Source organism: Bubalus kerabau, chromosome 1, assembly GCF_029407905.1.
Source record: "Bubalus kerabau isolate K-KA32 ecotype Philippines breed swamp buffalo chromosome 1, PCC_UOA_SB_1v2, whole genome shotgun sequence".
Taxonomy (NCBI): Eukaryota; Metazoa; Chordata; class Mammalia; order Artiodactyla; family Bovidae; genus Bubalus; species Bubalus kerabau.
In genome coordinates, this window is record NC_073624.1 from 158,983,731 (window position 1) to 158,995,891 (window position 12,161).

Consider the following 12,161-nt stretch of genomic DNA (forward strand, 5'->3'; position numbering starts at 1 on the left):
CCCATGGAAAAGAAATGCAGAAAAGCAAAATGGCTGTCTGGGGAGGCCTTACAAATAGCCGTGAATAGAAGAGAAGCAGAAGAGAAGCGAAAAGCAAAGGAGAAAAGGAAAGATATAAGCATCTGAATGCAGAGTTCCAAAGAATAGCAAGGAGAGATAAGAAAGCCTTCCTCAGCTATCAATGCAAAGAAATAGAGGAGAACAATAGAATGGGAAAGACTAGAGATCTCTTCAAGAAAATGAGAGATACGAAGGGAACATTTCATGCAAAGATGGGCTCAATAAAGGACAGAAATGGAATGGACCTAACAGAAGCAGAAGATATTAAGAAGAGGTGGCAAGAATACACAGAAGAACTGTATAAAAAGGAGCTTCACGACCCAAATAATCACGATGGTGTGATCACTCATCTAGAGCCAGACATCCAGAAATGTGAAGTCAAGTGGGCCTTAGAAAGCATCACTATGAACAAAGCTAGTGGAGGTGATGGAATTCCAGTTGAGTTGTTCCAAATCCTGAAAGATGATGCTGTGAAAGTGCTGCACTCAATATGCCAGCAAATTTGGAAAACTCAGCAGTGGCCACAGGACTGGAAAAGGTGAGTTTTCATTCCAATCCCAAAGAAAGGCAATGCCAAAGAATGCTCAAACTACCGCACAATTGCACTCATCTCACATGCTAGTAAAGTAATGCTCAAAATTCTCCAAGCCAGGCTTCAGCAGCACGTGAACCATGAACTTCCAGATGTTCAAGCTGGTTTTAGAAAAGGCAGAGGAACCAGAGATCAAATTGCCAACATCTGCTGGATCATCAAAAAAGCAAGAGAGTTCCAGAAAAACATCTATTTCTGCTTTATTGACTATGCCAAAGCCTTTGACTGTGTGGATCACAATAAACTATAGAAAATTCTGAAAGAGATGGGAATACCAGACCACCTGACCTGTCTCTTGAGAAACCTATATGCAGGTCAGGAAGCAACAGTTAGGACTGGACATAGAACAACAGACTGGTTCCAAATAGGAAAAGGAGTATGTCAAGGCTGTATATTCTCACCCTGGTTATTTTACTTATACACAGAGCACATCATGAGAAATGCTGGGCTGGAAGAAGTACAAGCTGGGATTAAAGATTGCCGGGAGAAATATCAATAACCTCAGATATGCAGATGACACCACCCTTATGGCAGAAAGTGAAGAGGAACTAAAAAGCCTTTTGATGAAAGTGAAAGAAGACAGTGAAAAAGTTGGCTTAAAGCTCACCATTCAGAAAACTAAGATCATGGCATCTGGTCCGATCACTTTAGTGGGAAATAGATGGGGAAACAGTGGAAACAGTGTCAGACTTTATTTTTTGGGGTTCCAAAATCACTACAGATGGTGACTGCAGCCATGATATCAAAAGACCTTTACTCCTTGGAAGGAAAGTTATGATCAACCTCGATAGCATATTCAAAAGCAGAGATATTACTTTGCCAACAAAAGTCCGTCTAGTCAAGGCTATGGTTTTTCCAGTGGTCATGTATGGATGTGAGAGTTGGACTGTGAAGATAGCTGAGCGCCGAAGAATTGATGCTTTTGAACTGTGGTGTTGGAGAAGACTCTTGAGAGTCCCTTGGACTGCAAGGAGATCCAGTCCATTCTAAAGGAGATCAGTCCTGGGTGTTCATTGGAAGGACTGATGCTGAAGCTGAAACTCCAGTACTTTGGTCACCTCATGTGAAGAGTTGACTCATTGGAAAAGACCCTGATGCTGGGAGGGATTGGGGGCAGAAGGAGAAGGGGATGACAGAGGATGAGATGGCTGGATGGCACCACTGACTTAATGGACATGAGTTTGAGTAAACTCCAGAAGTTGGTGATGGACAGGTAATCCTAGCGTGCTGTGATTCATGGGGTCGCAAAGAGTCGGACACGACTGAGCAACTGAACTGAACTGAACTGAACCTAGACACAGTCTTACATGTCTTGGTCCCCACCCACCTCCCCATATCATCCTGGTTCTGTTTCCCAGGCTCCATACTCTGGCCATATTATTTTTGTTTTTCTTCCTCCCTAGCTCCTTGACACATTCACAGCTTACCTTTCTCAGGACTTTGGCACAAGCTGTTCTTGATTTGGGAGAATGTCTCTCCCTGGCTTTTCCCAGCACTATCTCCTCATTCTCTTGACTTCAATTCCAACATCAACTCCTCAAAGACATTTTTCCTGCTGGCTCCACCTAAAGAATTAATGGCTCCTATTTTTCTAACCCAGTCCCTTGTTCTTCTCCCAGCATTTACTTCAACTTGCAATTATGTCTCCATCACCAAAAATCAGCTTTATGGAGTAAGAGGCTTCCGCTGTCTTGTTTATGGCTGTATCCTGAGCATCAAATCAGGGCCGGGCACTCAATCAAACACCCACTATCTCCTCTAGATGAACGGATGGGCAGTTCTCCAAGAAGGTCTCTGAGCTGTCTGGGTGTCAAAGGCTGGCTGCATCCCCCTTAATAAGAAAAAACTGAGAATGGATCCAACGGTTCCTTTACAAGATCTCCTCCTTACATTGCACTTAACCTGTTGGTTGCTTTTACCATAAGGTGGAGCAACCAGTCTCTCGGCCCAGTTCTAACAGATTCGAATTTCCTGCTGCCCAGCAGAATAGCTTAGTTCTTCCCCACTGAATGAGTTCTAGGCTCAGTGGCGGTGCCTGGGTCTCATTTTTCAGATAGGTGGGTTGAGACCCCCAAAGGTCAGCCTTTTTACCACCAGAGCCCAGTCAGCACTGTGAATACCTGTCTACCACAGGCTGTACCTCTAGCCCCGCTTTCCCCTCAAGAACCCTCTCAGCCATCTTCTCAGGATGAAGGTGAGGGACAAATCTCGGCAGGTGGTCCAAAGAAAGCCTGGTATTTTTAGCACCAAAGCTACCAGAAGCCAGTCTTTACCTGCCGGTGGGTGTGTAAAGGAATAAACGTTAATTTACTATTCTAGGTTGGAATCCTACCCCCACTCCCAGCCTCTGAGGCCCGGCAGGAACGCCTTTCAGTATCTTCAATTCAGCCATTTTTCTAACCCTGGGCTCACCTCTCTACCCGGTCACCTCGTCGTGCCCCGCCGCGAAATGTGGCCCCCAGAGCTCGCGCTCTCAAGAAGGCTGGGTTCCGGTCGGGTCAGTGACAACGCCGACGTGGCGTCCGCATATTGCGGAGGCCCCAAACGCGGGGTGCGGGTCCCGCCTAGGCCTACGCCACGAACCCACCCGGCGGGCGCCGACCAGGGCCGCTTTCGCCTCCCGCCCCGCCCAGAACGGTTCGAAGCGGCCCGGGGCCCCGCGGGCTCAGCCCAGGCGCGGACTGGAAGGCCGGGCGGGGCGGGGCGGGGGCGGGGCTATCGGCGGGGGCGGGGCGCGGAGGGCGGCGCCGCGCCGGGCGGCCCAGGGAAGCGGCGCCCCTTTCTCAGCAGCCACCCGGCGCCGCGCCCCCTGCCCCGCCCTCCGCGCCCCGCCCCCGCGCTCGGACGGCCTGAGTCGCGCCCTACCGCCCCGCGCCGCCGAACTTGCTCTAACTTCCTTGGCCGAGCCCGGCCGCGTCGCTGCTGTCGCCGCCGCCGCCGCCGCCACCGCGCCCGGGTGAGTAGAGCGCCGAGCCCCCGCTGGAGCGTCGGGCCCTGCCCCGCTCATTGTCTGAAGCCGATCCCCCCCACTCCCCCCAGCGCCCTCTGGGGACAAGGACTGATCCCCTGGTCCAGGTTCGGTCCCTCCAGCGCCCTCGCTCCTGCCCCGGGGCGGCCCGGCGGCCAGCGCTGGCTTTGTCTGCTCAGATCACCCGCGAGGGGCTGAGGCCTTGGCCCGGACCCCGCTGAGCCGAACTCGGGCGCCGAGCGGAGTGAGAGCCACAGCGGTCGACCCAGCTGGCGCTCGGGGTTCTGTCGCCCTCTCCCTGTCCGCGTTCCCGGACGGGTGCCTGCTGGGGCCGGGCGTGGGTGGGAGCACTCGGGGAGGGAGGGATCAGATCGCCGTGGTCGTGGGCTCTGCTCCCCTCCCCAGCCGCGAGCCTTGGGATGGGCACTCCTTTCGGTTCCGCCACCGACCCTCGGCCGCCCGGAGCTCGGGCTAGAGGGTGGAGGGTGGCGCCGACCGGGGAGGGCGGTCCCCTCCCCTGCCCCCCAAGTGTGCTCCCAGTCGCCCACCCTGGCCCTAAGTCCCATTCTGCCCTTCACGGATTTGGGGCGGTCGGAGTTTGAGTAGGTGGTGATCCTGCTTCTCTGTGTTGGTCGTTTGGGGTTGTGCTTGGGAGCAAACCCAACTCCTGATAAAACTGGAACTTCGGTCGAGTTGGGTCTGTGGCTGTGGAGTTCGTTCGTCCCGGGCCACTGCTCCTGCCCGGTAGGGGTGATGGTATTGGTAGGTAGGGTGTGTGTGTGTATTTGTGTAGGGACTTGTGCATCAGGACCGCTGGGACACGAATCCGGGGGAACACGAAGTTGGTCTCTCGCTGGAAGCAGTCCGTGCTGTTGGGAGTAGTGGGGAAGCGGCTGGCCCCCGTGTTGGCCTGGCAGCTTGATCTGGCAGCAGTGTACCAGTTCGCAGGCTGTCCCTGGTGGTGGGGTCTAGGGGCATCAGGTCAACCTGGGCCCTGAGTGCAGGGCATTGCACTGGAGCCTGTGCAGCTGTGCTCTCTGAACCATAGTCAGCTCCATAGGATTCTTCCCCTCTTCTGAAATGGGGGTTGCCCTCTGGTTGATAAAAGTGGGTGGAGCTGCTTGCTAAATCCTTCAGGGTAACCTTTCCCCTTCCCCTTGACCTCAAGGTACAGGAAGTTAGTGCCTGCAGAGTGCTTGGGTCACCCTTCCCTGTTGGTGAAGCGAAAGCTGGTGCCTCGGTCATCAAAGCACCCCAGCACCCCTACATCACCTCTATCGTTCAGTAAGCCCTGTGGAAGGCCGAGCGCCCTTGTTTCCAGGGATCCTCCAAGGACCCTCAGAATGAAACTCATACTCCTCCGTGATGGCCCTACATGTCCTTCCAGCTCCTCTGCTATCTCCAAGCTTTGTCTTATCTTGAGGATCCATGATGTCTGGGGGTCAGGCCTTGGAAGCCCAGGCTACTAGATGGATTTCCCCTTCTGTCTTCTTGCATCCTCACATCTCTGAACTCCACTGCTTGAACCACTAAACATGGTCTTCAGTTCATTCAACAAAGCGTGGTTGAGAATCTGTGGGGTGCCAGGCATTGTTGCAAGCACTGTTCTAGGCTCACAGCTCCCTGATTGGCTGTCAGTTCTATGCGGTCTTAGAACCTGGGCTGGACATGTAGTAGATTCTCTGTAGTGTTTACTAAGCTGAACTCAGTCTCAGCTTAGCAGCACTGTTCAGGCACTCGAGTTCAAGCCCACTGGTGCATCCTGAGGTTTGTTGCTGCCTTTAGCAAGAAAATTTGGAGAAGGAAATGGCAACCCACTCCAGTGTTCTCGCCTGGAGAATCCCAGGGACGGGAGAGCCTGGTGGGCTGCCATCTATGGGGTCACACAGAGTCGGACACGACTGAAGTGACTTAGCAACAACTAGCAAGAAAGGGCAGGGAAAGGAAGGAACCGCGGAAGGGTTGACTGCTTAGGAAAGTTCCATCCTTTGCCAGCTGGGTAGCTGTGCAAATCTCTGAGGCCGGGTGAGGGTGCCTCCCATCCCTCCCATCCCGCATTTGGGAGTGGGAGGACAGAAGGCATTCTCCCTGGGGGAGGGGAGGGAGCTCTGCCCCATGGGTCCTGGTGGCAGTGAAGTTTCCAGAGAGGCCAGGAAACTGGGAGTTCTAGAAGCTCTGGGTTGTGGAAGCATTTCCTGAGGCCTCACGCTAGGGTTACCTTGTGCTCAGGGATTTGACTTCCAACTTTTACTGGGACAGAATTCAGCTTGGCAATGCTTACAAAGTGCCACTGTGCCAGTCCTGGGAAACCTTTGCCAGATTTAAAAACTGGAGGAGTTACGGACAAGCTTATAGCAATTACATGGAATGTTTAAATGTGCAGTAATCGTGTTTATTAAGACAATGTTTATTGAGACATACCACATACTATCGAAGAAGCTTTGTGTGTATTCATTCATTTAATCCTTGAAAGAACACAGTGCAGTGGGTAATGTTAATGTCCCACTTTACAGATGGTGAAACCATGGCCCAGAGAGGTCACCGAGTGAGGTCTGAATGTGAACTGGGTTTTCTCATATCTAATTAGATAAATTAGATAAAGCCTCCTCTCAGAAGTGATTCAAGTTGATTAGTACACTGAAGAGCCTGGCCCACAGAGGAGCTAGTAAATTCTTCAGTGCAGGTCCCCTCATATCCTCTGCTTCTGAAAGCATTTCATCTGTCTGGGCACAAAGCAGGTGTCTCTGAACCCCTGCTGGTTGACTGTCAGTGTAGCTTTTATCTCCCTAAGGCCAGGGAATGGGAAGACCAGCACTACCCTGCACAGAAGACTGGGGGGTGAGTCATTGCCTGTAGCTGTCTAGATAGATCAGGGTTTGCCGTGGTAACAGTCCTCAAATCTCAGAGGCCTGAAGCAGTGAAGGATTATTTCTTACTCACACCACATCCATCGCATATCTGCTTTATGTTGTTCTCACCATGGGACCCATGCTGATTAATTGGAACGCTCCTAGTTACTTGCACCTGGAGACAGGGAGCACAGTGAATCTCACCCTGGCTCCTAAAGCTTCCATCTAGAAGTGGCGTTTCAGTAGCCAAAGCAGTCACATGGCCATACTTCCCTGCAGGGTGGGGAGCAAAAGAGGACTGGAAACATTTGGGGAGCAGCACTGATGTCTGCCACCTGCCCAACACTGTGCTGTCTCTGTAACTTATTTCCAAGGTCTAGATCTGAGTGTTGTGTGTTTCTGTGTCACCAGGAACACCAATCATGAATTAGTCAAAGAAATGTCATTTAGGTTAGAGATGAATTGAGGTGTCACATTTGAAGGGCAGAGGTATGGTGAACAAAAATGCTTATTAGCATAGTAAGAGGTGGTCTGTAGAAGCAACTTGTTCCTCTGACCCTGGACAAGGTATTTTGAATTCCTTGGGTTCTTCTTTTGCTTATTCATTTATTCAGTCATCAGTTCGTGGGCCCAAGGACTGGTGCAGAGACCCTAGCCAGGGATTCTCATTAAGCACTTGTTTAGCTCCTTGCCTGGCATTCGGGGCTGTGAACTGGGTTCCAGGATCCCTGTTTACTGCCGCTGGGTCCTGTGGCCTTTAAGGAAGGATGGTATTACCCATGGGATGGGAAGCAGGCTCCTGCTCCCTGTCTCTGCCCTGACACATCAATCCTTGGATTTCTTGTCTTCCTCATATTCTGTATGTGGCGAGTAGGGGCAGCCAACTTTCCTGGAAGCAGGAGCAGGCAGAAATACCCCATAGGCTTTGCCCTTCCCCTTCCACCAGTGAGATTCCGAGGCTGAGCTTGCAGGCCTTGGGGTGTGGAAAGGTAAAGTGGTGATGTTACCTGAAGGATGGAGCCACATGGAGATCAGGCTTGGATGTGGGGTTGGGGTGGTTCTCTGGCCTGTGAAGCAGGTGGAACCCCTTTGTTAATTGCATTTTCCCACCTGGGCCACCCTTGCAGGGTGTCTAAGAGCTGGCTACACTTTGCACCCTGCTTTTGTGCTTTGTTGCCTGCTTCTTCCCTGGTGACTTCCAGCAAGGCCAGGAAACCCTGGCGGAGGTGGTGAGACCTCAGGTTCTTCTGCTTGTGGTTAACTCACTATCTTTGGGCATCTTTCCTCCTTTTTCAGGGCTTCTGTTTTCTTATCAGGAATACAGGGAGAGGTAACGGTTATCTACAGCAATGGTCTCGATTTTGGCTGGTCATCAGAGTGCTCAGGGGACTACATACACCAGTTTTTTGAAAGTCTTTGGTCTAAGTGAATGCCAGCATTCCTGGTTTGTCTTATCTTCATTATAGCAATGGGGGTAATTCATAATGTGTCAACATCTGTTTTCTCCTTTAACAGCTTGTTTTTTTTGGTTCAGACAGAAAAGTGGTGTGTTGGACTAGTAGAGGGTCTGGCCTGGCCAGTGGGAAACAGTGCCCTTGCTGGTTGAATGTACCAGTGAAGAATGTTGTCCGTCACACAGAGTGGACAGTGATGAGGCCAGCTTTCGAGCTGTACCTACTTTGTAGCTGAGTGATCTAGACAAGCCTTTGAATTTTTTTTCTCCCTTTCTTGGACTTGGTGTTTTCATTTGTAAAGTGAGAAGAATCCGCCCTCCCTGTTCGTGGTGGAGTTACTGCGAAGCATATACACTTCAGGTTTGCAATGCAGTATGTGCAGCTCTTGAGTTAGGCTGATATACTCTGCTTTAGGACTGCTGCCATGACTCTGATGGCTCCCAGCAAAGTGCTCACCAGCTGCGGGTTCTGGGAACCCCACTTCCTCCATTCTTGGGCCTGGTGGGGGTCCAGTGGGGCTGGGCGGGGCTGGGCAGGGCTGTGGTTTTCTCTTAGGAGGCAGCAGGCCTGGTAATCTGAAATACGGTGGGCCTGGGCAGGCTTCTGGAGGTCTGTTCTGTCTCCCTCACTCAACAGCCAGAGAGAAGTTCCTGGAGCCCTGATGTCCATCAGTTGGACAGCTGGAGGGACTGGCCTCTCCCTTCTTGGGCTCTGTCCGCTTGTGTCTAGTGGCTGTGAGCTGTGGTGGTGGGGCCTTTGGGATCCTAGTCAGAGGTGCATTCCTGGTGCTGCCTCTGTGTCTCCCTGGAATTGAGGAGAGCTGAGGCCAGGCTTTCCTGTATGGGTAAGGTTTGGGGAGAAGTCACGCTTTGGGGCTGAGTAAGGGTTGACTCCGAGAAAAGGGTTGATGAACCTCCCCCCTCTCTGGCTTTTCCCTGTCCACCTGTACTAACCACTGGGGACTGTGCCAGTCTATTTTGCAGGGCCCAAAAAGTTTAAAAAAAAAAAAAAAAGGTTGGAGGAATGTGTAGTCCTGATCCTCAGGAGAAGGGCCCTCAAACAGCAGTTGGAATTACATGAGTGTTTCCTGAATCTCTTCAATCCATACCCTGAGGTCTGAGTGGTGAGCCTGGGAGGGCCGAGGGCAGCAGCATATCCCTGGATACAGTCCTAAGTCAGGGTCTGCAATTATGCATCAGAAGCCCCCCAGGGCACCATGGGAAACTCAGGCTTATTGGAAAGTGGCAGGTGGGAATAAGGAATATGATCGCCCCAGCTTCAGATTTGGTCTCCCCTGGAGGGGCTACTGGGTCCCACACACCCTGCTCAAGTTCAGGCCATGGTGTGACTTTTGGTGTGTTTTGATGCCCAGTCTGGAGAGCCCATTCAAGCTTTGCTCAGGACCTAGCTCTTTCCAGGCCTCCCGGCTGCAGCCACCAGCTGCTCCAAGGAAAGGCTCCGATTGCCCACTTGAGTGACCATTGCTGCGAAGAGACTCTGTTTTCCTCTCCAGGTGACCTCCCTGATGTCTGGCTACTCTGTAGCTGGTTTCAGCCCTTTACTTCTTGGCCAGGCAGACATGATCTGTCCCTGAGGATTCTTGGGGGAGGCCAGCGTCCAGCCCGAAATGCCAGCCCCAGTTGTTCTCACACTCCAGGTCCAGGAAGACTTAGAGCTCCATATTGTTCAAGGAAAAAAAAAATATTATTCTGACACTTGCGAACACAGTAAGGTAGACTTTCTTCAGGACTGTCATGATAGGTGTAAAGACTATAACAATGGAGTTTTGCAGTAAGGGAGAGAGATTGGGCTCACCCCCAAATATTACAGGGAAAAGTGGGAATTTATAGCCAGGGAGCAGAGTAGGGGGAGGGGTGGATGGATGGAGAATTTATGAGAGGGTAGGGTAGTTCTTTGTTAACAGACCTAACAGAATTCTTGCTGAAGTCAGGCTAGGGTGATCAGATAACGTGGGGGATGCTGCACTAGGAGGGTGAGGATTTGGTCAGATGTGCAAGGTGACCAGCAGTGGAGGGCTGGGGGATCCTGGCTAAACTGCCTTAGCGGGATTCTTGCTAAAACTGGAATCTACCAGGACAGCGACAGAAGGGGCAGGGGGCTCAGAGGAGCCTGACTGGCTCCGTCAAAGAGACTGTCAGTGTATGAGGCTTCAGCCTTTGTTCGGTCTTGCCCACGCTTCTCGCATTGGCCTGAGCTCATCACTACTCACGCTTGTCGCTCAAGAGTGGTACCCTCTTTGTGGGCATCACTCTCTAGGGTTCCAGAAACCCTAGTCCTTTTCTTTTCAGCATTTACTGGCTCCTTGGCCCCTGGCTCCCTCACAGTTGGCCCCTTGACCACCTTCTGCACCCAGGAAACAGCCTTGGGTGAAGCCTCGGCCTTGGTTCCCTGTGGCCCACCAGTGCTGGCTGCCCTTGTTGCCAGATGTGTTGGGAGCCAGATAACAGCCTTTTGACTCTAGACAACCCTCCCTACTTGACCCTCTTCCCTCGGCCTCTCTACCTTGTGTTTCCTGTTCTCCACATTCTGGGCAAACCAGTCCGACAACTTTATGGATCTGTTTCTCTCCCACAGGCCTTGGATACAACTGAACTGCCTGACCTGGGCCAAGGGAGGTGCAGTGGGTGACTCTCCCCTCCCCACCCTGCTCCACTGCTGCAGCTCCAGGGCCTTCTGGCCGGATCCCCCCCTACCCCCAACTGCTTCCTTCCGCTGTCTGTGGCCTTCCCATCCTCCTGGTTCTCTCTGACCTTGTCTGTTTGCTCACACCTGCACAGATGACCCTGTTGGGTGTGTCTGCTACTCTTGGAGGTGTTCGCGACTCAGTAGCCAGCTTTTTAGGAATGACGCCACCCGCTGTTGTGAGAAAGAAAAGGGAGTGTGGAGAAGACCTGCTGGCTGTGGGGCTCGGAGCCGTCTCCACTTCCTGAAGGCTGGCTTCCACCCCAGCAGGGGAACAGTGGACCTGTGCACCCATCCTGCCTCTGCTGTCATCGTCTCCTTTGTCCTCGTTGCTTCCTGTGAAATATAAGTAATGATATAAACAAGGGGCCTGTCAACAACAAAAGAGCCAGGAGTTGCCTTGAGGTATTCATTCCCAAGGGAGTAGGGAGGAGCCAGTGGCGTGTACCCTGGTGCAGGGGTGCAGTGTGCAGATCTCTCTGGGGCTTCTCTGGGCTGGGGAGTCCTGATGCTCTCTCTGTGTGAAGACAGATGCGGGGAGGGGCAAGGGGGGAGGTGCCAGCTGGGATGCTGTAGGATTCAGTGTGTTGAGCATCAGTGCCTACCTGGGTGTGGGAGCCCTCCCATTCATGCAGAAAGACTGTGGGAGAGGCCAGCCTTGGTCTGATGGACCACAGCTCCTGAGGGCCCACTGAAGAGGGGCCCAGAAACTTGTTTCCAGTAGCTGAGGTCCGAGGGCTCTGGCTGCCTGCGTGATTCTGCTTGTCATGAAGTCTCATTTGTACTCATTTATTTCCAGCCTCCTTGTTGAACATTGAACACTCATCAGAAAGCCTCTTACAGAGTAGGGGATCCAAACTTACACCTCCCCCATTTCTAGCCACCTTTCTCTGTGGCCTGGGCACTCTGCAAGTCCTTAGGGGATCTTTGTGGTGGGCTGGGGGTGGGGCAGGGGACCTCTGCTAGGTAGAGACAGCTCCATCCAGGAAGCACTCACTCCCTGCCTTCCAAGTGGCCTCACTCCAATGGTCTGGCCCATCCTGGTTCTAATAGGCATTGTGTCATACCCCTCAGAAGCCAGAGAGAGACTGAGATTAGTTATTCTGTTGTCCCTTAGGGGGAAAATCACTCGGAGGAAATACATCAGTGCTTCTGAGTGCAGAGTATTTATTGATGTGTCAGTTAAAGTAGGCTTTTAAACAACATGTATGTATCCCTTTAGTAAGGAGCAAGCGTGCACACCCATCTCGCAGCTCCATTTTGCAGCTTGCATTTCCTGAAAGGTGCAGGGAGTTTAGTGGTTAAGGGATTGGAGTTTAGAGCTGGGATTTTGGAAAAACTGTTTTTAGCCTGTCCTTGGAGTTGGGCCAGGCCTAGAAATCTGTTGAAATAGCTTTCTTCAGCTGCTAAAATTGGGATGGGTTCGTAACACGAGGACCTTGAGCCTCACTGATGATTGGGGAGGGCCCTGAGAAGGGTCCCTGCCTAGGCCTGGGATGCCTGTGACTCAGCGCCCCCTGATCCTGGGGGTCTTA

General features: G+C 52.2%; 1 protein-coding gene across 1 annotated transcript in view; it reads left to right on the top strand.

The window, feature by feature from the left end:
* Positions 1-3,484: 3,484 nt before the first annotated feature.
* TSPAN14 (tetraspanin 14) overlaps positions 3,485-12,161 on the top strand; it is a 56,571-nt gene continuing 47,894 nt past the window's right edge. Inside the window, exon 1 of the mRNA XM_055537772.1 lies at positions 3,485-3,608. The gene's annotated coding sequence lies outside the window, so the exon portion shown is untranslated. The remainder of the gene's footprint in view (positions 3,609-12,161) is intronic.